This window comes from Strix aluco, chromosome 1, assembly GCF_031877795.1.
Source record: "Strix aluco isolate bStrAlu1 chromosome 1, bStrAlu1.hap1, whole genome shotgun sequence".
NCBI classification, from domain to species: domain Eukaryota; kingdom Metazoa; phylum Chordata; class Aves; order Strigiformes; family Strigidae; genus Strix; species Strix aluco.
In genome coordinates this window covers 31,765,538-31,793,019 of record NC_133931.1, presented here as the reverse complement: position 1 = coordinate 31,793,019, position 27,482 = coordinate 31,765,538, and the positions used below count along the sequence as shown (strand labels likewise).

At 40.7% G+C, this 27,482-nt stretch overlaps 1 protein-coding gene across 4 annotated transcripts in view; it reads right to left on the bottom strand.

The window, feature by feature from the left end:
- Positions 1-27,482, bottom strand: part of PAG1 (phosphoprotein membrane anchor with glycosphingolipid microdomains 1) — a 116,049-nt gene that overhangs the window by 28,552 nt on the left and 60,015 nt on the right. For 2 of the 4 annotated variants that reach the window (XM_074816835.1, XM_074816843.1), the window contains one exon: positions 18,843-18,907. The exons of 1 other annotated variant lie outside the window; for it this stretch is intronic. The gene's annotated coding sequence lies outside the window, so the exon portion shown is untranslated. Of the gene's footprint in view, positions 1-18,842; positions 18,908-21,435; positions 22,378-27,482 lie in introns of all 4 variants that reach the window. One more of the 4 variants, XM_074816830.1, reaches the window with a different exon arrangement.

Sequence of the window (27,482 nt, the reverse complement as noted above, 5' to 3'; positions counted from 1 at the left end):
ATGAACTTCAAGCACCCTTCCTTCCCCCAAATAGACCTTTTCTAAACCTCTTAATATTAAATTGAAACTGGTTTTGGCCTTTTCCACCATGTGGCCTTACCATGCTTTAACAGCAGAGGAGCTGGAAGCAGCTCCTGAGTGTCTCCTTTCTGTAGCTTGCCACAACTGGTGGATTCCTGACAGCATATGGCATTATACCCAAATTTTGTGACACCATCGGGGTTGCATTTGTCCCTGTATGGGCAAAATACTTGTGCCAAACTTTTCACAGGTATCTCCTACTGCAGGTCCTGGTTTGGAGTCTGCCTGCAGGCTCCCTCTTAATGGGAGTTGTGCTCTGAACATTCAGGTTACATCCATAGCAGTAAATTAAACATGTCGGGGATAATTGTCATGTACTGCAGCCAGTTGGCATGGTACAGTCTGAGCCCATACTGTTAAACTTTCTTATTCTCTATAGAATGGTGATTGTATCCAAATCGTCTTCCAGGTGTGGTCCCTGACCAGACCTAACTCCTGAGCTTGGGATTAGTTGAGTAAAAAAAAATTTTACTGCAGCCAAAATTACACTTTAGGCTGTTCTAACCTGGTAAAACCAGATCCTTTGTATCTCAGACTGAATCTGAAAACAGTGGGTCCTTTTGACCTCAAACCCCCTCTGCTAGAGCTCCTTCTCTTCTCTCAGTACTCTTCCACCACAGGACATGCCCAGCTTTCTACTCACTCCAGCTCCTCTCACCAGCTCCCAGCTCCTGTCTCCCAGTTCTGTTTTCTGCCTGGGGCAGTCACCTCTGCTACAGGTGACAAAAACTATATTAAGATATCAAAATAGCAATAAGCATGTATGAGTACCTAATTAAGTACAAAGATCTTGAATTTTTATCAAAAAGAGAAAGTTGAGATAATTCTCAGGCATTGCTACATTAAAACAGATGATACTATAGAACAGCCTGAATACACAAACATTATCCTTACTTTAAATTGGTGGTAGGTGCATAAGAGCAATTGCTTCTGCAGACAACAGGCAACAGGACTGCTGTCTGGACTGAGGTCCTGCTTGGCAGAACCTCTCCTAACACCATACTGTCACCAGAATCAAGATTGTGAAGTTTTTCCAAATACACTGTAAAAAAGTTGTAAGACCAATTTGTGTTCCTGTTTCTGCATCAGTGGTGCCTTGTTTTGGCCTCTAGCTGTTTATAGGTAGATCCAATACTGAACCACACAAATCATAAGACCAAGATCACCTTTCTCATGCAGTACCTACTGCAATTCACTTTTGGGGTTCCTGTGCTCTAAATCAGGACAAGTTCTTTCCTACAGCAGATTAATTCTCTTCTGATGCAGTTGTGTTTTGAGCTGCTCGGCTTGGCAGCACCCATTTAATGAGAACAGTTAAAGGCAGACACATCTTGAAGAACTGCTGTAGGAGACCAGATGTGCACATGATTAAGGTCTGGTCCTGAAAGCCTGATGCTGGAAGGAATTACTGATACGGACTGCGCTGCTGTTACAGGCTGTCATCAGACAAGCCTTGCAGAGACTGTGCGTGCCATAAGCCTTCAAAATAGTTCATGTTTCTGCTTTGTGAAGCAGGAGACTAATGAGGTTCTGATCTAATTCCCCTCTGTATCTACTTTTACAGAAATCATAGCTGGCTTATCAAAGGATGTGTGTGCTCTATAATGCAAAACCAGATCTAAGACAAAACTGAACAGTCCCAAAACACCGGTCACTTTTAACCCCTTCTCAGTCTTAACATCTAAAGAGAAACAAAGTCTCTCTGAAACCATCTATCTGTGGCATTGCAGAAAAATTAAAAAAGGCCTTTGCAGCAGTAAATGCCGATCTACACTGCAATCTGTATTCCTACTCCAATCAACTCATTCATGACTTGTCAGAACATGTCACCTCAAGGTCAACATATTCAAAGTTGACCTGACTTCTCCTTCCATGCTTTCCTCTCTATTCCTAATAGAATTTTAGTGATTCCACATAAGCCTGCATTGTAGGCTGCCTCTCCTCCTCAGAAAGACATTCGTGAAAGTGGGAAGAATCCGGACAGTAGTATAAACAATTAGGTATGTGAATTCAAGAGCTTGCTTCAAGGCAGTGGAATAGTTTCTATTAAAATGGTGGAGAATTTTAGAAAATAAAAGACGTCACCAGCAAGGTTTTCTTAGCAGACCGTAAAACTGGGTTTTCAAAGGAAAGTGAGCATAATTGCATGTGAACATGATTATGTCCCAGTGAAACAGTCTGTATCCTGGGGTTAATGCATGTGCATAATTATGCACCTAACTTGGCACGTAGCTAGCACATTTATTTCCCACATTCACAAGGTCTTTCTGTGTATAAACCTCCACTCACAAATCTCCGCCAAAGGTATCTTCCATTATAAATCAGGTCCTGAGCAAACAGGTTTTTAAACTAATAATTTAAAGCTCACAAATTCATTCCATGGTGAGTAGTAACGTTAGCCCCATTTCATTACCAGCAGCACAAAACCCCCCAGCATAAGCAGGGAAAAGCTGAGCTCTGTGGACACAGCTTGCAAATGCAGAGCATCGGCTGGGCTTGGCCAGCTGCTGAGGAAGAAACCGATAATGAAGCCTCTGTGAAACAGCTCCTAGGAACACCACCACATATTTTCCTCAGCCTTTAGCGGCCCAGTAATGACTGTCTCGAATGCAACAGCAGAAAAGCTTTATCTGATGAGTGACCATGCCAAAGATTACAGCTTAATTGTAGCATATTATTCTCTTTCCCACACCCCCACAATATCCCATATTGCTTTCTGGCTGCAGTGAGGTAATTAGACTACGATTACTGCATACTTTAGAGCATATAGAAATGAAAGCTGTCTTTGTGAGTGTTTTCCAGCTCTGACACAACTACTACTGATAGCTTTGCAGTTCCTGGAACTAGATGCTATTTCATATTAAACACAGCCTGTTTATAACTGCACTTTGCTGTTTATACAATTCTACCATGCCAAGTCCCCTTTCAGTCTTTGCAGTGCAACAACATTTTGAGCAACTCTTTTGCAAATTCATATAATAATAATGGAAACAGAAATTCCCCCAAGCCTGGGAAGTGGGTGCACACAGAGATTGCCTCTGTCATCTGGCCTAAAGGACCTCTAAAATCCATGGTAATTGTACTTGTCCTCAAACTGATGTTTGAATCAGGCCCATGAGACACAGCAGATAGATAGTACTTTTCCAGAGGCTACTTCCAATTTCCAAAGGACCCTGAACTTATAAAAATACAGAAGACTGTAAAATATGCAGCAGCAAAACACAATGCTCTGAATATCCCCAATGAAATGTTGCTGAAGAAGAAGATTTTTTTAAAAAAAACCAAGACTCCTACTTAAAGTGGGATTCTACTTCTGTATGTTTACATCTCAAAAAACGGGCTTCTATTCTCCCAGATGCTATCTACGGGATCCCACCTGAGAGATCTCACCTCTGTTCTCATCACAGAAGACTAAACAACTTCCACTGATAGTTAACTTTTAGATTGCTAAAATTTTAGTACTTACAGTGATATTAACTGTACCTAAACTGAGAAATGTAAAAAATGCATTGTGTCCAACAAGGATGTTACAGCCTTTTAAGGCACCTTGAGTGAGATACCTAAAATGAAGCACACCAAAATAATTCCAACTTTGAAAAACCTAATGAAAAGAATTTTAAACATAAAAACCCCAGATTTATGAGTATCAATCCTAGCATATAATCTATACATACAAAAGTCTGGAAGACAGGAGTGTTCCAGGGAAGCTAAGTGGTGGTCCTTGGAGGTAGAGCACAAATTACATCAGAAGGACCTTTTATATTTAAGATTAAATAATCTTGAAGCAAAAGGAATTAGTGAGAATTGAGCTGTGTAATATCTCACAGCAAGAGAGGCAGCAGTCATTTAACTTAGTGACAGACCAATTTTAAGAAAACAGTGTTCATCTTGTGATGTGCTTTGTAAAGGTGAAGAGCTATTTCAAGCTCAAATTTCTCGTATTCACTTTAATTGATTCAGTAAAGTGATTGTTAACTTTTTAGCATTTGTATTTCATTAGGAATGCCAACTTTTCTTAAATATTTGGTGCATATATGCAGATTCACCTTCATCACTAGAGACAGTCCCTGTCCTGAAGAGTTTACACTTTAAGATGAAGGCAGCATGTGAGAGAATCCCTGTGTATATAACTTCCTTTTCATGAAGCAAATGTCCAAGACAGAGAAGGATTTGCTGGTTTTCGAAGAGCTCTTCGACAGAGATAAGAACTGATCTCAGATACCCAGTGTCCCCAGGCAGTGCCACATCTATGTGATCTTCCTTTTCTCCTTTGAGTTGGAAACAGAGCCATGTGGTCCTTGAGGGGAGGTGCTGCCTTAACTTCAGTCATCTAAAAATAATCTAAACTGGCTGCCTTGTATGCTCTGCATGGTCAGTGAAGACTATCTTCTGCCTGTGGAGAGAGGGGTACCTTCAAATGATGAGGAGACTAGGTATGACCTTCAAAGCTGGTTATACCTAGTCTCCTCTTACAGACCAGTGAACTTTCAGACATCTAGAATTAGAAGAGATATCTGCAAATCACAGACAAAAGCAGGGGAGGTTAATGTGTGGTGACCCTCTGGGAAAGGTGATGTACAATAGACACAGTTTGAATTCTTGTCTTCAGATGCACTCCTTTGAGTTGACTGTCTTGGTTGACACATCAGAACAGAAAACGTGGCTAAGCCTTTGTGCAGTGGGAGTAGCACTGATAGACCAGGTCTTTTCATGGCCTCGCCATGTCACACCATTTCATTGAAATTTCCCTCCAAGACTAGCATTATCATATCATTCTGTCCTTTCAAGTGGAAGCAGAGCTGGGTCAAATGAAAACACCACTTGCTTGTGACAGTCCAGCATATCCTGCAGCTTCATCTCCCACCAAGGCACCAGTGCTGCCCTGCTTGCCAGCTCGAGCAGTGTGGGGTAGTGAGGCAAGATAAACCCAGCTGTTTCCTGCCCCCCACATCAACGTCCTGGCATGTGGTGCATTTTATCCACCTGCTCTCCTGCTGTGGAGAGGGAAATATAAAGCTTGGGGCTTGATCCTGACGGACTGAGGCAGTAGAAGTTAATCAGAAGTCTTGTGGGAATGATCTACGAGCTGGGTTCCCCTCACACACACCCAAACCCCTCACTCCCTCATCATGACACACAGCAAATATGATTATAAGATCTAATGAACTGCAACTAATGTAATTCTGAAAGCCTTCACAGCTAATGAAAACCAGGTCTTCCCCTCCTCAATTTAATTGAGATGTTGGGTACATACTCTGTGGAAAAGAAACCCTCCATAAAGCCATGTATGAATATTGCGTTTACATATCCAGCAAATGCAGTTGCCTGTCACAGTTTTAGGCTCTTTCTCCTGACTGCTGGATATTTAATGGTAGGAAACTACCCGTGAAGGGAAATGGACTTCAGAAAATAAATACTTTCTCATGTTGTTTCAAGGGAAATCTCCAGCCTGAATGTCATCTACTAACTACTGCTTTGCAATCTGAACTTGGTATAAACAGAACATTTCCTCAACATGAATAAATCATGATCCCTAATAAAAATACACCCCTCTTGCACCTAAGCAAGAATCAGAAGACAGAATTTGGCCTACAGCTTGCAAACTTGAATTTGTTGAATAAAAAATTACTAAAAAACACCCCCTTTTTTCCCCTTCCTCCAGTCTGTTCTTTTTGCTGCCTGTTGGCATCAGTTTTTCTGCAATTTAAGTATCAGTAATGCTGCGAGACTTCCCCTGCCTCTGTGCTTTCCCATGTTACTATCATTGGCACTGTTTTAGCAGGAAGCGCTACAATATGGGTAGCACTGCAGAGAGAAGGATAAATACATCATGTCTACTGCAAGAAGCTTTGCTACTACTTTGAGTTAAGAGCTGCCAAAGCATGATGACGGAGAAGCAATTGCTGGTAGGCAGGACAAGCAGAGCATCACATCACTTCACACAATCAATAACCAGCCTGGCTTTTCTTCTTCCAGGTTTCAGTTCTGTGCTGACCCAAATCATTACTATTTCCACACAGAGCTTGGTCCTGTTAAGGTTTTGAAGAAGAGTAAGATACAGGATAACTGTTCTCCAGGGACAGGACAGACAGTCAAAATAGACCAGGTAAGAACAGTCTTACACTGGTGATGTACGAGGGGAAGAGCAGACAGCAAGGTCGAAACCTTTGTATGACTGGTCAGTAGTAAGCATGTCTCATCCACACAGCAGCTGAGAACAGTCTTTCAGCTGTGCAGATGTGACCACAGCATGCACATGCACACACACATGCACCAGAGGCCTGAGCCCGTGTCCATGTGCACACACACCACAAAGGCAGCTACTGCCTCCACTCCCACATGGGCAGGAAGCCTCTACCTCTGTCATCTTGCCTCCTGGTACCTTCACCCACCCTCTTCCACCCATGGAGCCTTGTTCCTCCTTCCACAGCCACCTCTTCCTTCTTTCTGGAGGCCACACCAGTGTTGCCACTGCTCACCTCTGCCCCATGACTCCATGAGCTGCCATAATTTCTCCATCCACCTCGAGGCTTGGTCCTTCTATTAGGGCACTGCCATCCTTGCCATTAGCTGAGTATTTCTCATCCTGGGCAACATTTTTGTTTTAGCACTTTTCCCCCCTGAATTATTTTTCTATAATAATAATATCCCATTCAAACATACTCACACAAGCTCTGTATAAAATTACCAGTACGGATATCCACATCTATTGATTACTTTGGTTATGGCCTATTAATATTAGGTTGTCCAAGTGGTGAGAAAAGTCAGGGCATGCCAGAAATACAAAGGGCAGATGACAAGAAATACACTGAAAACAGTCTCTCAGAAAGAGAATGAAATGATGAATGAAGTAATAAGACTGCTTACCTAAAATGTGATAATGAGAAGTCAGCTCAAGAATGTATACAGCTACAATAAACCCCCCTCATCCTCCCAGCAATTTCAAAGCTAGTTATCTTGTACAATTTACCATTACATCATTGTTATAATACCCTGTTCATGTCTGATTTTCCTTCACCAAGAAGTCTGGATTTCATCTACTTTATCTTTATTCTTTGAGAAATTTGCCCTGCTCAGCCCTGCTGTAACACCTTCCTAAATGTGGCTCATTTTAAAGGATAATTTAACACTATATGGTGAACAAACCTCTTTTTATCCTTTTCCACTGCTTAGAGAGACAGTTTTACTGTAAAGCAATCAGATTCTGCAGAAGAAAACAGTTTAATGGGACAGTTTTCAAAGAAACTATGCACAAATCAAGAAGGTGACCATTAGTTATTGAAAGCTGAAACACAGGTTAATTTGATGGCAGCAATAGTAAATTATTTTTTCCTTTTGTTGAAATATTTTCTTGACTACAACAAACAGCTGGCTAACTGCCTGAAGAGCAAAGGTAATCCAACTCTGCATTTACTTAGGTGCAATATCAAACTGATATGCTACTTCCGTATAAACAATCATGACATCCTTTTAGAGAATCCTTTTTGAATTTTCAGCTGACTTGTAACACATGGTTGTAGACCTCAGTTTGGGGCAGCTACTAAACTACTTGCTTTGCTATGTATTTCCATGAGTTATTCAACTAACAGGAGAAACACAAGACTGAGTTTGGCTGGAGGAAAGCAAAAACAACAAAAAGACTCATCACTCTCTCTACCCCAGTTTCACAAGTCTAAAAATAGCAGAAGGGAGCTAACAGATATTATGTGGGCAAGAATGAGAACCAGATTGGTGAGGGAGAATTTATTCTTAGAAAATCCCTCATTTTGGAATGGTTACACACAGGCATGCACTGACCCAAATAGATCATGGCTCCTATCATTCCCTAGTGCATGCAAACAGATAAAATGCTGATGCGCACCAAAAAAGTTTGGGGCAAAAAAGCAAGCAAAACCTGCATGGAAACTGCCAAAAAAAGAAAAAGCACAGCAGCTGGTACACAACTGCTAATAGGCAAAGACAGCACTGCTGGCAAACACAGGTGAAGTGAAGGCAAAGGCAAAATGATGATGGAAAATTCAAAGGTCAGTACAAACAGATGGAGAAAACAACCCAGTTACCATAGAGTACCTACTGCTGTCTCAGAAGGACAGTCATTTGACCCATTTCAGGATGCCCAATTTATTCCACTGCGCTGGTGCTGCCCAGTGATCAAGCCTCAGGGCCACTGACTTCCCCCGGTGCAGCTTTCTGACTTGGCTTAATTGCTCACATTGCTGTTCTGTGGCTCTGCAGATGAGGCTGGAGGGTCGGGAGACCATGGGTCAAACCCACAGTCCATCTCACCAGCTGAGTTACAGAGCACAGCAGAGCAGTAACATGGGCAGCAACTACAGTTTTCTCTCCTTTCTTCCTCTCAGCCCTTCCATAGTTTTTTCATTTCCTACCAACAAAGTCCCAGGCGGCACTGCAGGCTTGGTGAAATGTCACATGTGTGATGTGATGGGTGGGAGTCAGCCACCCATCATGAGATGCATGAGATGCCCAAGTGTGTCTATGTGTGAATGATGTGTCTGAGCCTCCTGCATTCCCAGGGGCTACCAGGCAATGGAGCCTCACAAGGAATGCAGCTGACCAGCCCCCGGAGATGCCATGTAGTTGCCTAAACACTGGCAGCTGGGACCACTTGAGTTGCCTGGGGGCACCCAAGCTATCTGGATGTCTATGCAGATATGTCCACAGAGATGGACAACTTGATGCAGGATCTTCAGGAGATCTGGCTCTTCTGTAGTGTCAGCTGGAGGTCAAGGGGCATAGCCTATGGCATTTAAAACAGCATTCAATGCCCTCTCTTTAGGCAGATGAAACCTGCATCTGGATGTGGTTGGCAGACATGAAACAGGACCTACAAAAAACTCTCATGCTTCTCAAATAGCTATTAGAGACCATGAGAAATGCCCCAGGGCAACTCAGATGGCACCAGCTGCTTCTGGGCAAGCAGCTGAAGGGGGCTCTGGTAGCCACTGACTATAACGGAGCCTGAAGGTGCCTTGCAGGTACTTTCCTAAATTTAGGAGTTTGCATTTGCAGTTGAATCTCATACCAGTAACATCTTGCTTAATTGTTGCACAGATCCTCCTCTACAATCATTTCCTACATAAGGCTGAATGCTCTTAGCACTACAACCTTCTCAGAAAACCTTAAGGATTTATGCAGGAATGAAACATTTTAGTCTAATATCTGAAAAACACTTTATTCCAGGCAGAACAATGCCAGAGCATGACACTCCTGCCAGCTGGCAGGACAAAAAATGATTTTCAGAAACGTTCACTACCATAGGCCCGATAATGTTTAATCATCTGATGGTGCTTAGGACTTTGGGTAGAGAGGAAAAGAAGCAAATAAAACCACATGAATCTGATCATATGAATATTTAAGACCCCTCTACTGGAACATCAATGTGTGGGCTCATATCAACATTGCATTAAACACCTCTATGCAGCTACAGAATGCAAGTGTAAGCACAAGATTAGCAAACAACCATCAAAAGACCCATATTCAGGGGGAAAAAAGAAGTTCTTTTCCCTTCATGAATGTTTTTAAACAAAGTGTTCATTTCCCAGTAATTTTTCCCCACTAAAATTTTATGTTACTGCAAAGAGATAGGTATGCAGGGAACTTCTGGCCCAATTCTGTTCCAAATTGCTCTTGTATAATAACTGCAGGCAGAACAGTGTCCCCTTTGGGATTACATGAAACTCTGGGTTTCTTTTCATTTAATGCAACATTAACATACACATCTACATGCTAAAATATTAAATCTGCATTAGGAGCAACTATCTGACCAACTACTTTACATAAAAGTAGAATAAATAATAAAGCCTTTTATTATCCAGTTAAAAGAGACCAGCAACATTTATAAAGTTACTAGAAAATGCAGAGAACTTAAAAAAAATACAAAAGCATTCTTGCTGCAACAGAGTTTCCAGGAATTTCAGAAACTCTAAGTCAAGTCATGGACTTCTTTTGCAGGCTATTCTTGCTTTGTCTTTAATACTGGTGTGCTGCTATGAAAAATAATGAAGTGTCCTGCAGCTAGTGCTAAGCATTAGTTACTATTTTGTGAAAGTAAATTGAAACTTAAATGTCAACCTTCAGTGTAAATCTGCTGAGATTGAGTCTCTTCCCAGAGTAAATCTATTATACTTCGGTAAATAGATGGGATATAAATAAAGTAGGAGCTCTGCAGAGTTTAAAACAGGAATTGCCACTGTATTAACAGACTTATGGCAATATTACTTAGAAGTATTTGTTTTAAAGTCTCAGCAGGCTTGTCCTGATGCCTATTGTGTAAAACCATCTGCTGAACAGACAGAATCGATCTCTGAGTGTGTCCTGCTTGGTTTGTAAATTTACCTACTGTGACTAAGTACATAACTCATTATTAAAAACAGTCAGACCTGGTCTTTCCTGAGGGTAAACTAATGTTTCTCATCATCCTTAAAAAAAACACACAACAAGAGATAAGGAATAGGTAAGGCATTTAAATAAGAGACATTATTTGAAAGGCTTACTCCCATGGCCTGAATCTACATGCAAACGTGGATTCCCAATCATCTTCACAATATAATTATAATTCACAATTGGCACTTCTAAAGCGTTTTCACAGAGCTGTGTAAATATTGACTAATTAGCCACACCAGAATCCTGTGGGATAGGTGAGCAGGTACACTAACCCCCTTTCATATCTGAGCAAATTTCTGGGGAAAACCCCCCAACCCTCTCCTGCCAAAGGGGCTGAGAAGGTGGGGAGGTTTCCAGCCCCATGCCCCTCGCGCAGCCCACGTTGCTCCCACCACCAACATGTACCCGTTCCTCTCTTCCAGAGGGGGGTTGAGATGAGCTCTATGTTAGCAGTGCCCTGGAAATAGTGGCCAAACCTCAGTTCGTTATCCAAAGTCCCATTAAACAAAAGGTCTAGATATTCAAATGTCAAAATAAAGCCTGAGGATTTGATACAAATACATGTAATATTTACATGAGAACAGCAGCCTCTTCTGCTGAGGAACACTCAAACAATGATGTACCACACAATTATGGCTTATTCCCAGGAAGAAAATATTACACAGGCACTTGTAACTAAATAGTAGAAAAAGAACTCTACATGTATACAGTAAGACTCCTTTACTCAAAATTCAAAGAAGTCTTATTATCCACTGTGTACTCACAATGAAAGGTGAAGAAAGTGTGGAAGTCTCACTAGAGCCTCCAAGAGGCTCTACCTTCATCATGTAATAAAACAGGCAAGACAATCAGTATCTTTAACCTAGAAGGAGTGTCTAAAACCAGAGTGAAGATCCTTGGAGGCCACAGCATCTAGAAAGTCAAATACGGCACCGAATGCATACTCCATTAAATCCAGCTCTTCAATTAAATTGCCCTTAGGAAAGCAATGATTAGTCATTAGTGTCTCGGGTTTTTTGTTTTAAACCAGCAAACACTAATGATGGCTTTATTCCAGAGCTTTGTTATTAATCACCACATTCAGAGGTGACAAACAGGTCTTTTCCAAATAATTGTATTATCACAAGCTTACAACATATACAATATACACAACATGAACCATTTTTGTTTGGTGTAATCCTGCTTTGTCTATTGAAAGCATTGGTAATATGTTGTGTCTAATTTCAGCTACAATCTCTTTAGGGCAAAGATTGTGACCCTGTGGTTTTGTAAAGCCTCATTCACAGTTATAATGGCATATAAATTAAACAAATAAGGACAAATCATGAACTACGTGAATTTATTCTACGTTTATCAGGAATTCACAAATGAGGATTTACGTATTTTGGTATCTGGTTCTTTTTTTTTTTTTTAAATTGGAAGATACCTTTTAATTTAACTTCAGCAACTATCTAAGTAAAAATAATAACAGGAAAAATCAAGTTAGTGTGGTGACTGGTTGAATACTAAATACACTCATTCTTCAGCCTGGTTCATGTATAACTGCTTCCGAGACAAGCAGGTTTCAATCCCTGTAAAGAGCATTGATGTGATGGTGTTTTAACTACTGCATTAGTTATCTACTCTGAGCAAGGCTAGACAAAACAAATAGCAGGAATAGAGCAGAACTGGATGCTCTAGTGAGCAAAATTAATCAAAAAACACCCAAACCAAAGGAGTACAGATTAGGTGGCTCAGGCTGCAATACAATAAAATGGCAAAATGGGCTTCTGTGATCAGAAGGTTTTGGAGAGTGATGAAACAGTCCAACAAAAATTAGTATTTTATAAATTTGGCACTCCTGGCCACTCACCCCCTACACACTGGGTCAGGGGACGGGCGATCATGGCCACAACCAGAAACACACTGTTGGTAGTAATATGGCTCCTAAGCCAAAGACTCCTAAGCCAAAGCAAGTCTACGATAAAGCTCCGTACACTATACTTTTTTGTGCACACATTTTTTTCCTCTTCAGGAGGACGAGAGGGAAAAAAAAGTGGCAATTTTTATCCCTATATGGAAATATGTTTTAGAAAACAAGCGTTCAGCTTGCTCTAAGGCTTTGATGAGCAGCTCAAAGGACCTCAGAAGACTGCTGGGCTCTTGCACCTGGAGCTGGCAAGTTAGTGAAAACACATAGCGACCTTGGTCTGTAAGAATAAAGGACAAAGACTAGGGTGAGTGCCTCTTTTCAGGTACACCAATGTTCATCTACAGTAGGTAAAACACAGCAATACTGGTAAAATGAGTTGGCTGTGTCATTAGAAATGCTAATTGTCCTGGCTAGCCTTCTGCCCTCAGAGCCCTGCAACTTCACGTGTCTGTAAGGTGAGGTGTCTGGTCCCTACAGCTGGAGTGGGTAATTACAGATGGACATTCCCCATCCTTCAAGATGTCAAGCCCAACTCACCGAACTCATATTTTTTCTCATTTTTGTTTTTGGTTACAAAACTAAAACTTGTAAAGGGAACAGCATGTGAGGTCACCTCTGTACACTAGGATGGAAAATGCACCCATTTGCACAGAGTTAATAACATGTCCTAAAATGGCCATTCACCCTCAAAACACATTAGCATGTAATAGCAGCTGCTCATCCTCTGAGTGCAGATGAGTGTTGGAAAGAGGTGCTGAGAGGCTTTGTCCTAGAATTACATGTCACTGGTTTAAACATGATGTGAGGAAATTATTTTAATTGCCCATATCAGTCCAGTACTGAAACGGTCCTATACTGGTTGCTGTCTTGGTAGGCATGATGCAAGTGTCTCTCTCTGGTCACGGTGTTGTTCGAGAAGAACATGTATACACCTGAATGTCTAGAAAGCCTCACCATGAAATAAAATGAAAGAAAATCCCCCCAATAAAATAGCTTTGCAAAATATTAGCTAGTAATGATAGTTTTTGACCACAAGTCTTACATACGAAGATCCAATTTCTTGCAAGTACGAGCACTGAAAGAGCAAGAACTGTTATTTTTGAGATAAATGTTACAGTTCAAATGTCACAAACCATATTAAAGGCATTCACAATTGGCTCTGGGATTTAAAGAGGAAAAAAAAAGACTTACACTGTCATAGGAACATTGGTGGTGATCACAGTGCTAATGACCATGAGAGAAATACAAGACTTTTTTTTAAGCATCATTATCTAGTGGCCTTGAGTGCTAATCAAAACAAGGACTATAATGCCTGCTTTAATGGGGTTTGTCTCAGTAATGCTCCTAAATGGAATAAACTACATTAAACCCAGACAAGCTACAAAGAGAGATAAATGGTAAAACAATACACTGAAAACCTAAAGATTCTTTTAATCTACTATTAACTGAGTTACCATCCATGGCATTTGCAGTTAACTGTGGTTTTGTAATCCATTTGCTGAATTGTATTAGTTAAAATAGAAATGTTGCTGTCCTTCTGTTTAAAACAACAGATTAAATAAGGCCCAAATTAACCTCCAGAACGTCTGGTTTGGCAAATACTGTACTAGAACAGGTTGCATATCTATTTTCTTCTTTAAAAATAAGGAAAGCAGCTCCTCTGGAGTTTTCTCCCGAAGTAAACAGAGGGAATCTGTCCCCACTGAGGTAGTCCTACACATAAGCTGAGCCTCTGCATGTCACAAGAAGGATGCCCTGGCAGACAAAGGACCTTGCATGCTCCCTTACCAATCATTGCCATTCCCTACGGCTCCAGTGCTGCAGGGACAGATGCTGACTGATCTCAGTAGGCTTCAGATCATCCTCTTAATGTTTACAGGAAGGGGCAGTGAATGCCAGGAAGATTAATTCATCGCCATTGTATTCCTCCTCCTTGTTCCTTTGGCCTTGCACATCTCTCCTCTGCATATACTGGCCCAATGCATAGCCACACTGAATTTCCTCAGCTTGATACCCCAGCAGATCAGTTAAATTTGAATCTCTCAAAAGCAATTAAACAGGTTTTCTGATGTATCTATTATGCTGTACCTCTCACACTGAGATAGCAGGATCGTCAGCATCTGAGAAGGAACGCAGACTATAGAGTTTTGGGCAGATCCTGCAGGAAGAGGTGACAATTTACAGATAAAATGACAGCTAAGGAATAGAGGTAGTGATACTTTTATGTTCATTTAGAGGCAAGAGTGAAATGTTTCCAGGGCTCCAGTCTTGGAAAGATGGATTAGCTCTTTGTTCATGGTGAACACAAAATGTAGGATCATGCACCCTATCTTGAGGAAATTTTCAATAAAGGTCTTTAAAAACTGAAGCTGTAGCTTAGGGAACGTATAATTTGTTCTGTAATAAATGGGTTTCCCCCAGTATTATAGAAAAAAATTCCTGTGGTTTGTATAGCTTTTGTAAAATGGTTGCTCTCCTGCTCTCAAGGGATGGCAAAAGGTCAGTGGTGAATACACATGATTTATAAAGTACTCTGGGATGAGAAGTGCTGTGAAAATGTAAAATATTATTAGAGCATACCCTCCTTAGTTGACATACACTGAAATGGAATTGGCTGTGCCACAAGAGCAGAACTAAGAAACCAAGTTAGTCTGATGATAACGGATTGTCTAAAGCTACTGACAGTCTATGACAGTGCAAGTATAAATTCATCTCACAGACAGATTTACCTGACACTAAAAGTTATTGCTGTTCATCCGGAATAGGTGATATATAGATATGAATTTGAAGACTGTGTTACATAGAAATGACTAAGCAGACAAAGATCACTCTGTACAACAATGAAAAAGTGACTTCTGAAGCAGCTGTAGGCATGGGAACTCCTGTGTAGCCTATCCACCTTCTGCAGAAACACTGCCTTACACAAGTCAGTTCCCAAGTGTATGCCAGAGATGCTTGGGATGCCATGGCCCTCATGTGCTTTGCAAAGCCACCCTCAGATAGCACTTTCAGACTCAAAATATGCATCCTATTTATCCCTGGCTTTGATGGAGGCTTCCAAGTTCCCCTTGCAGATTTGAACCTTGAGATTTGTTTACTTACAGTTATATCCAAAGAGGCTTCCTAAAAAGCAGTCTCTTAGCAAACTGAGTGAGAATGAGCGGGACTGGACTAGCGGTCCCAACCCCTCTCAGGGAAGCATAAATTGTCCTTTCACCCCATTTTTTGGGATCAGTTCCAATTTCTCTCTTACTTCTGACCACAATGGTCTATACTTTAACACTGCAATAAATAACCAGTTTGAAGTAGATTTTAAAATATTTTAACAGCTGCAGCAATGACATTATTACTCCACTTTACCGTAAATGGAAAAATTCCCATTCCCCCTCCCAAACAAAGACAGAGACTGCAGATCATATTCTGAATTCTTTTCAAAACCTAGGCCAAAAGATCGCACCAGCACAGTCTGTTCCCCTTCACATTATTATTCCCACTCTCACAGATTCTTTTATCTAATTCCCTTCCTCCCTGAAGTTTACACTGTCATTCCAAACATTTTTCAACTGCACTTCTCTTCCCTCCTCTTAAATTCCCTCTCTCATCAGCCATCTAAAACCCTTCTTCAAATAATGCTATTTTCTTTTAGAAAAACAATACCATGAATTCAGCACCACACAGTTATCGGTTCCTACCTTTTTTCCTGTGCTAAACCAAGCCATTTTAGATCCTTTTTCTAAAAAACAACAAAAAAAGCACAGTACAGCACTTTAGCAAAAGTATATGAGCTTCCTGCTCCTATAGGGAAAAAACGAAGTTCGTTCTTTTGAATTTATTCATGCTTTCCCATGAAAATTGATACACTTGTCTGAGAGGCAAAGAAGATTCAGATTATCTATATTTGAGGGAATAGTTACATGAAGTTACTGCATAAAATTATTGATTTTCTAACAACAGAAGTTTTAGTCAAGGATAACGTCAAAGTCATTCTCATCTATGCAAAACACTTCTTATCCACACAAAAAAGGCTCTTGATTTCCTCTACACTAAACAAAAAATGCTACTGTATTTTTCTCTTCACTGATGACTTAAGTATTTGGTTCTACTTTCTTTGGATAATTTTTAGTCTTAATAGATTTGCTCATTTGGCTACAGCTAAATTGCTGTAGTAATGGCAGACAATGACACTCTTAGGCTACGCTATACATGATTAATCCGAGTTCCAACTGAAAGCATTTATCATCTGGGGGGTACCCTTCCTGTTTGTCTTTTCCCTGTGTTTTCAGTTCGCCTTTCCTAACAAGAATGACAAAAATCAGTATGGGTTTTTAACCTAGGGAATGACATTTTTAGCTCTGAGGCCTATGTGTAAATGTAAATTTCCAGCTGTTAGAACAAAGAAATAGCAAATGTGAGGCAGATGTTAATATATTACCCATTGTTGGTAATACAAGCAAAAATCAACTTTAAAAAGCCCCCCAGCTACTTCAGTAATGAAAGCTTACTTGCTTGGGCATTTACATAGACCTGTGCCTACAGAAATAAAATATATCCAGTTTCCCACAATCCAAGGAGTCTAGTCAAATCCTCTGTGTCGTTTCTTCCTCTTCCGATATTAACAATTCACAGACTAGAACACAGAGCCAATGAAATAATCTCCAGATGTTTCTTCTGCTTAGCAATCTGATGAATGTCCAAAGACCATTTAGGGTCTCTGCTTCTCAGCATCTACTGCGCAATAAAGTCAAGTGATATCTGGAGGATTCTGTATCCTATGCTATAGCACTATTTTTCAGGACCAAGCATATTCAGCACCCAAAGTTAAACCCCATGTCTGGTTTCTATCAAGTACCACTTGACCATAAGTCTTCAAGCACTTATGAAGCCAGCATAGGCAGAGCTAATGAGCAACTGCTCTGAGCTCCCTGAGAATTCTGCTTTCCTTTGAATCCACCAGCTGAAAAACCCACAGCACGTCTGTGAATGAAATAAGGTGCTTCTTGCTGTATCTAGTATCTTTGTTGCTTCTACCACCTTCTAACCCTTGGAAACTTCTGAATTAACTGTTCTGGCACAGTGAACACAAGTCATAGCCAGAGGCACAGATAAGCATGGATATTCAGAGCATACTTATGGTTTAGATTCTCCTCCAGGGTCTCCAGCCTCTCTCTAGCTCTCACCATCTCACAACTCTATCATCTCATCTCTCTCATCTCACATCATCCCCATGATCCCCATGAAACTGAAAGTCCTTCTAATGTCAATACAGCAGCAACTTCCAATTGTCTTGTGTCAGGCACATTTGTGTTTGTAATTCCTTTCACACTAGGCAATTCATTAAGGGCTCTGTTTCGATTACCAAAATGTGTGAACACAATTTTGTATCTCATCTATACAGGGTCACTCTTATGTCAGCTTTTTGACTGTGACAGTCTTTTCCCATCCTACAGACAAAACAGTGTTTACATTTGGTTAGTTAAAATATTTACATTGCACATTCAAATGATGCGTTTTCCCAGTGGCAGGGCTCTCTGTGGTATTTCCTCCTGTACCTACTATGCAGCGGAAATAGATGATTAAGATGAATATTCTGGGTGTCTCTAAACAAGCAGATTAAGGAAACAAGCAGCACAGCTACACTATACTAACACTGCTGGACTTTGCAATATCCATGCAGGCTGTGTAATCTGCCTAGTGCTGCATGAAAGCCTGTCTTTTAGGACCCCAAAACAGAAGAGCTACACAATTTCCAGTCATCATATTTCAAAAAGATTCTTCATTTATTGACCATTTAATTTTTCACTCGGTGAGTGAGGTAGAGTAAAACACGACAGACGTAGGTCCTGGGAGAGGAGGTAAGAATGATGCTGTTTGTTGATCATCAGCCTGTGGATAAGAACCTCAACCGCACCATGTCTGAAGGGGTGCAGAGATGATGGGGGCTGCTACCCAGCAGGAGAAGAGAGAAGTTGAGAAGGAAAGGTGACACTAAAGCTGGCAGGGAAAGGCCACAAAGTGATGGTATTTCTGGGAATCAGAAAATACATCAGACTCTCCTGTTTTAATTTAACACTTCAAAGTCAAATACAATACCGCAAGTGATGCTGCACAGGGACCTGCTGCACCAAGAACTGCACTGTGATGAACACACAGTGTGGCCAGTTCCCCAAAGGGACTGTTTGAGGCTCATAGAAGAGAAAGCGTATGCATATAAAACTTCATGTGATGGTGAAACTCAATATCCTTTAAGACATATTATCATCTACACAGGAAACAGTTAATTTTGCTCATGTATTTGTTACTACCAAACAACAAAGGACCACCTTATGTAAGTCCTTCTGAGAATCAGATGCAGAGTAAAGCAACTTCTCACATGGGAACTCCACAGCAATGCAAAATTAGGAAGAAGAAATTAAAAACCCCAGCTCTCAGTGGGTGTATTCCTTACCTTACAACATTGTTCATGTAAGTCTTCATACAGGCTCTCCCAGTGAGGAAGCAAAAGCTTCTGTGCTGAAAAAACAATGAAGTGATGGTGAAGAAGTTACTGCAAAGGTCCTGCCTGTGCTTACATCCATCACAAACTCTGCTGCATCTTTTTGTTTACAGAAACATATACAATAGATGAAAGTTGACTGGGTAAGCAAAAGCTATCTATTTTAAATTGACCCTGGCTTCTTAGTGTCATATACTCTGGAGGAAATGGGTTCTAAAAGTCACTGTATAAATGAGGCACACAGCATTTAGCAAATGAACTTTAAGCAGGATTATTCTATGTGTGGGAGATGTATTTGCTCCACATTTTTAAACTAACAGCAAATAAAACTTTGTGTTTGCTGGTTAAAACACAGCAGTAGAAGTAAAGTAACAGGCTCTACACCAGTATAAAGCAGTGTATTCACAACAATAAATGACCAATTTTGATTTAACCTAAAACCACATTTATCCACATATATTTTTATTTCCTGATATGAGTGTCTTTAGTAAAGCATCCACTGAAAAATGGTTGTGAATTGCAACCCCTTTAATTATTCTGGTTCCAGTTTTGTGCTTGTGCAGACAAGATCTGATTTGGGATTTCCACAAGAAAGAAAATCATTGAAAGACACAGAATATAATCTAAGGTCTCCTTTCTCTCATGGAGGTAATGACCATGAATATCTCTCATTTCATAGATTAAAAAAAAAAAAAAAGGTGGGTCTAAATGTGCTTATTATTACTTTAAAATGTCCTTCTTTACTGTAGCAGGTGTTGTCCGGAACATGTCTCCCTGATGAGAAGGGCATTGTTAAAATGCTGATGTCCAAATGGCAGGATGCAGGGTCCAACATCATCCCTCCAGCCCTGCTGCCTGGCTGATGGGGCTGGGAAGTGGGGACCTGGCTCCCCTGCACTGGAGCCTGAAGTTTCCCTCTCCCTCAGCAAGGAGGGGGGCATAGGGAAAGTCTCCGTGGAGGGAGTGAACAGGCTCATCACCTGCCCACCCAGTGCCCGACACAGCCCCATTGCCAAGCAGCCTTATGGGGCTGTGTATGGATTAGTGGGGTGGACACTCCTGCACAAAGGGGATGCCACAAATCTCCGGGCCAAAGGCCAGGATAAACCCAGATACCGCGTTTTGAGTGAGCAGGTAGCAGCCTTGCAGTTTTAATTTAACACTTTTAAATGTTATTTCCTTCAGCCGTCCTCCTGGTTACAGAGCTTGCAGCTCCTGGCCTTTGGCTGGCCAGCTAGCAAAGCCCCACAGGTTTTGGCAGAGGGATGTCCAGTGTGATGGGCAGCGGCTGCCGCTGTCACTAGCAGGATGTTTCCCGGAGTTTCTGCTACAAGGCAATGTGTTTATTCTTTGAAACAGTTGCTCCCTAAAGATTAAAACCAAACAGGAGCACAAAAGCAGTGTGTGTCCTCTGGGGCTGCTACGTGCCATCGGGAGGCACAAGGAGGTACAAGATTCGTTCTCCTGAATTACACACAACTAATGATGCTGCACTGGCAGAAAAGAGTAAACCCCTTCAGCATACAATTGATACTCTCCTCTTTTTTACTGTGTCCGTGTCCCCCCTCCCCCCTCCCCCCACCCCTCCCCGAAGAAATCAACAAAAAATCCCCCAATATCTTTCTTTCAAATTCCAGTTGTGACATTATGAGCTCCAGATCTGGAGTTGTGTCGGGGGGTCCCCACTGCAGCTGAGCCCATTCACCCCAAAAGCACGTTAGCCTGGGCACACAAAATGAACAACAGCCACAGCTACAAGGCATGCACTTTTAAGAGCATGTTTGTCATCATCCTCAAATAGCAGTACGAACTCAAAAATATAGTTAATGATTACAAGGGACAGACAGCAAGAGGAACAGAGGAGAGACCTGGAGATGTGCTCAGACAAAATATATCTTTAAAACTAGAAAAATAATAATAATTTAAAAACTATTAAAATATAATTGAAGTAGTAAGAACACACGAGAAATATCTGCATAACAACATAAAATCTGTTTAGCACAGTCTGTGTAATCTTAGTTACTACAAAAAAGGCTAAAAAAATAAATGCAACAGTGATTCTTCTTTCTGCTGAGGTGTGTGGAACAAATGTTAATTTTTTACCACTGTACAGAATGTTTTCTACCCCAGGGAGTACCTGCAGGGGTGAAGAACTGTTTCTGGTAATAGGAAGAAGTATTTACCTTGCCTAATGGTTATATGTTAATGTATTTCTATTAGCAAAATCCATTTAATATTGCATTTACATAGTAGCTTCTGGCTTAAAAAGTAAGAAAGCTGGAGAAGGAGACTTAAATGGTATTTTCTTTCTCTGATGGGAACACATACAGATTTTCTCATTACTGTAACACGAACTAAACCCACATAAAGGGGAACAGACAAACTCCAATAGCCCTCAGCTGCAGCACGATGCCACCATGAAGCTTTATTCTCCTAAGGAGTACAGCAGACTTCACAACTTTTCCCCTCTCATATTACCCATATTTTAATTAATAATCAAATAGCAGCAATCGCTACTGTGCTACTATAAAGATAAAAACATTACCTTTGATCAACAAGGACTCCTCACCCCGGACCCTGTTTGCATTGTGCAGAGGACACCAGGAGTAGCTATTAGGAGTGCTCTGAAACTCCCTCTTGTTGTTAATGCAGATCTAGGAGTTTCTCGACCCCTGTCCTCGGCCACTCGCCGATTCCGTATGCGCGGCGCAGATCCCCACCTTCTCTGGCTGCCAAGCCGGCCACAGCCTGCAAACAATGCCGCCTCTGTCAGCCCGCCGAACGAGCAGTGGCACAAAGACACGCTCATGTACAGCCCCGGACTTTTTTTTTCTTCTTCTTCTTCTTGGAGTACAAGCTGATGAGAATGGATGGGAGAAAAATGCTTATGTATTTGAGAATAGCCAAAGCCTCGTTGTGTTCTGGAGGAGTAAGACGGTGTTGGCGTAGGACGGGCACCCCAGTGCCTAGAGGGGAGATGAAATCTGCACTGGTGAGAGTGCTCCCTGCCTCGCTTCGCACATTTTTGTTTCAGATCCGTGGGTGGCTGCGTGAGCAAGCAACCGAAATAGGGGAGGAGTTACGTGAAATGCAATTTATGACTTGAAGCCTTGTCTGCCTTTTCGAGAGCAGGATGGAGAGCCGAAATCGCAGCGTGATGACACAGCAGTGTGCCTTACACAGGTGGGGACCTGCCACCGCCTGCCCTCCCAAACTGGCTGGGAAAGCTCCCCTCCCCGCTGTGGCGTTATCCATGGGACAGGGCACGGATGCAGCGGCTGCTCTCGCACTCTGGAGAGCCTCTGAGCACACTGGCTGTTCACTCCCAACCCATGGCTTAATTTTCAAGGAGGCACGATGCTTCACGATCTTAACAAATGACTGTAGGACGAGACAATGAATGACATCCTCAGCAGATGTTTACAGCTGTCAGTAGGAAGAGGGGAACACAGCAGCATCTTAAATCCCAGTCTTCTGCAAAGCTTCCCTTGGAAATCAGAAAGGAAAAGCAGAAAGTCCTTTTGAAAATCAGACACCTGTATTTTTCTTGTTTTGAAAGGACTATTGTGTGGATGTTGCACAAATTTCACGTAACTAGGTTTGTTTTCTTTCCTAACAGAAAACGAGAAGCGATGTGGCCTGGCTCCAGAGGAGTTGGTGATGATCCCTGCTGAAACTAATTGGAATTTTACACTTTAACTCAAATATTCCCAAGCCAGACTCCACGATAGATGGTAGCTGTTTCACATTCCTCCACATTAATTATAGTTCAGATCTTAAAATGCTGCAACTGAACAGAGCAGTGAGCAACAATGTGTTGTCTTCTAGAAGCAAGCACCAAGGGACATGCATCCCTAGGGTGCAGCACAGCTATGAAATCATTCCAAGTCCCTGATGAACCATCGCAATTACAATAATTTCCCATGCAATTAGTAATAATTGGTGACTTGCTGGCAATTTCCCAGGGGCCCGATCTCACCCCTTTAGCAGTTCCGACCAGGTCAGGCGTCCATGCAGCCATCACTGGTGCCCCAGCTCTCGGGGCTCATTTTTGCTGTTAAATTTTTGGGGAACTGGCAAGGGTTATCTCGAATAAAGAATAATCAGAGATATGGCACTACCAAATTAACGCATATGAGTTTGTAACATGAGACAGAAAAATAAGAGAGATTTCTAAAAGGAATTTATAAACATTTTTTGAAAATAACTTGTTTCAAAGCATCTCACAGAGGCCGAACTCCAACATCATTTTCAGGAGAACTGAGGAACAGTGCCAGTGGATAGTAACAGCCCAGTAAGACTTTGAATCTTGTACTCAAAATTAGGCTGAGAAAGGAGAGCTGCAAATGAGCAACCACCTCTTCTAATTTTATCCTATAATAAGAGCTCTTAAGGAAACTTTTTCCTTTTATCTATTAATAAGATCAAGTTATTTGTCTTAAGCATCTTGCCAAATGGACTTAAGCAGGAACAGGATTGCTTTATATCGGCAGAGTCCCATGGCTCTGTGGCAATAAACAAAATCAGATGTTCTTTGACAGAACATCATAAACATCTAAAACATATTTGAGAGTATCTTCCAGAGTCAGTGTCACAGCTGATGGATCTCAAACATGATCTCCGCAGAATTACACAAGTAATCTCAAAAATCCATATACTTCTATCATTTAAAACAAAGTGCTGAGGCAAGGATGCCCCAAATGAGAACTGCACGGAGGCCAGCCTACACACACCATTCAATAACTAGTAAAGGATGCAACATCTAGTGGTAAACTACATTAGGAAATGCTTGTTGCTAGAGGCAAGCAGAATACCTTCAAAACAGGTCAAGTATAATCAAGAGCAATGTCCTACAGGCCAGCTTTATTCCTCCTCCCTTTTCTGCTTCTCCTAAGTTTCTAGTCCACATGAACCAGTGGTCCTCAGCATTACTCTTCTCATACCATTTTCCTCCTTTACTGTGCAACGTTTGCGAACTGCAAGATAGCATCAATAGGCTGCCTAATGCAAAATGTCTAATACTTGGTATACTTGGAGGTAGTCAAGAACATTAATGATGGTTACTTCTCTTGGAAATCTTGGGTCTGGAGCAGAGGAGGGTGCTACAGCCTGCCTGTGCCATCTCACTTCATCTCTAATAAATCGCACCTCCAAATTTTACTTAAGGGCTCATGTTGTACTTAGTGTACACAAACTCAAATGTGAAAACTGAAATTCACAGTATTTACATTTGTCAGCAGATGTATAGAGATTTATCATTTACATATATGTGGCTTATATGACATAGTTTATCAATTTTTTTCTTGGAGATCCTTCACTCTCTGGATCTTTGTGACCCTATTTGATTTTGATTTTGTAAAGGCCTTATTGTCTTTTTTTTCAACATCTATGGCATGTAAAGATCCATCCATTATTTTTTAGTGTCACATGAGAAATGAATACTTTCAGACTATTCTCACAACTATTCAAAAATACAGATGATGACCTCATTTACACTGATGTATCCCCACAGTAATTCCATTAACTTCCAGTATCTTCTGAGATGTCCCTCACCTTAGCTCTCACACATCCTTAGCTCTCAAAGAATATAAAACTACAAAGATATTGCTCAGGGCAGTTTAGGTGGCAAAAGAGTTTTGTCATTCAGTGGAGGGATGAATTAAGGAACCACAGAATGAAAGTTTCAGAGAAGATCTTTTCTATAAAAACATGCAAGAGGAAGAAGCACAGTGTGCACTCTGGCAGGGACAGTAAGGTGCAGTATGTGTCTCTGGAGTTGCAGAAGCATTATTAGATTTCTTAGTATGCTGCTACTCTGAAAAATCTGGTTTGGTCACAGACTTCTGCAACACACACACACGTTCACACTCCCACTTTACATCTACAATGTTCAGTTTTCAGAAAACACAAGACCAAGAGTTTCTTTCTCCAATGAAGTATGCCAAGACTTAGTCACTGCTACTCTAATACCCTGATATCAAGTTCAATCTTTACAAATATAAAGCAAACATCTTTAAGTAAATTACGAACATCTCTGTCCATACAGGTAAGACTTACACTTGTAAATTACTTCTCTAAATAGGTGTTACATCAAATTTTCCACTCGTCAAAGATAGATGTGTTTAGCCTGAATCAGGTGATAATGAAGCCTTAACCCTAGAGATCTTAGTTAAATTTGGATTAGCTGTTGATGAAACCAATTTGGTAACACTCCTCATTCTAGACTTCCCTTAATTGCAGTTTTTCCAGTCAAACTTGTCACTGCTATTACTTTCTGCATTAACTTTCTAAGAGCATTACTTCCAGTGACAGTTTTGTTTGTAGCACTGCATGGCATCGGTACATGCACCTCATCAGGTCCTTCCATCTGTCTGAGCCCAATGTTGGATTGTACCACGTTGTCTCCATCGATGGGAGATCCAGGGACTAAACACATAATTACACTTAATCAAGCATCAATTTTGCTCTGGCTGGGAGCTTGTCTGTCCTGGGAAGTACTTGCATATCTCCTATGCACGCTGAAGACATGCACATGCCGGACTGCCTCCACTACTGAAGACGGCTGTATTTCATTCTGAGCTATCTTGCTGAAGTATTTTACTTGGACGCAGATCATTTGGGTCTATGGTCTGGTCTCTGCTAAAAGCTCTTGACTAACTCAGGTGAATACATTATCTATACAAACTACATAAGACTTACGGCCATGTGGATTTTAATTTGGCATATCTACCATGTGTCTAAAGCCCCTTCTTAGAGCAGTCAAGTCAAAGCCTTACAAATATTTAAGGTGTACCAATACAATCTAAGTTCAATATTCTGTAGTACAAGAATGCAAATAATTTTCTTGAATCTTTTTTTAATGGAAGTTGATTTGCAGCATTATAGTAATTGTGAACTACTATACATTCAACAAAGAATTTTTTTAAGAACACCTGATATTGTTTGTAAATTTATTTCTCCTCTTTCACCTGTCTGATTAGCACTGATAATGGAACTGAAACTTTCACCTCATCTGCTTCCAGATGAGCTTAAATTCCTTAATGATATTCCATCAAGCAATTGGGCATGGCTCTTTGGTTTCCATTTGTAGTAACCAGAATTCCCAACTGTTTTTTCACCCAAATACTTGATAGATTTAGGCTTGCTTCATCCAGACAAGACCAAATGTATTCAATCTGCTACAGTCAAGACTAAATACTTACATATGGTTTCCTAATGCTATTCATTAGGACATGGATGGCAACAAATGTGCTTCCTTTGATTTCAGCTTGCCTTTTACTCTTCCCTGCAGCTTTTTTATTAAAAATAAATAAAGAAATTACATTACTAAGTTTTCATTTTCCACTCTTCCCAATTTTCAAATTTACCCCATTTATAAGGCCCAACTATTCTATGACAGGAGCTTTTTAGACCATTTAACAGGAGCGAAGTTTTGAATGACCAGGGATTTTCTTTTTGTTTAATTCTCTCCTGCATCCTCCCACTTTTCCTATTCTCCACTCCTTAATTAAATTTCAGGTCAAAGCTCCTTCTGACTCATGACATTCAAATGTTTTCAGATTTGGTTAAAAAATCGTGCAAATCCATTATCCTATATTGTCATAGCTAACCAGGAGAAACTCTTCTGAATTATTTGGATATATGGACAAGATCTTATTATCTAAATCAAATTGCTAAACTCTAAATGCACAAGGAAATTTTTTTTTTTAAAAGCAAATCTGATTAAAGTGTGCTCAAAATAATGGGCCAGACTATAGGATACTAGTGGGCAGAGGTTCTTGAAATGGAAGTGACACCATGCTAATTGGCAAAACAGCCACCAGAAGATATAAATCTATTTAAGATTTGAGGATTTAGTTTTGAGATTATAAATGCAAGAGACAAAGAATGACATCCTCCTGTCATTTGCTGACAAGCTGCAATAAAGCAGCTAAGAAGGATACCTGTGTCACTACTTCATCACCAGCTCTGCATCCTGCCTCCTACAGATGACTTGCATTTCCAAGTCCTGATCCTGTCAGACCTGTCTCAATTATCCTGGTTCTGCTGCCAGGAGTGGTGGCATCATGCTCAGCAAAAGCATACCAGATAAAATTGTTTGTATTAAGGAAATTGCATTATATGAAAAGTAATTATTAAGATGTAATTTTCTTTATACAAGCATTTGCACAAACTATACAACTCCTATTACCAGAGCTACTGCTCTGTAGAAACTGTTGGAAGCACATTTAAGTATTGAATCATTGCTAAAGATGTCTGTAACATTTATTTATTCATAAAACAGGGGATATATAAAAAAGAAAAAGAAACCACTTAGAAACTTTTATTTAACCACAGCGAATTGAGATGGTGTTTAACAGTGGAAGATTCATTTCAGGAAAAACAGGTTGGTATGTAGACTGTCAGCTAACAGTTCTTGGTCTCTTTGATTATCGCTATATCCTTCACAGTGAAAACTGGTTTAAAAAGCAGGAAAAACAGGATAAACAACCTTAATCCCCTTCAAAACATAAAGTTGGTTAATTATGTCAAACATTTCTTAATGCAAGCAAGGCTATGCTGTCTTCCCAAGTACCCACAGGACGGAGCAAA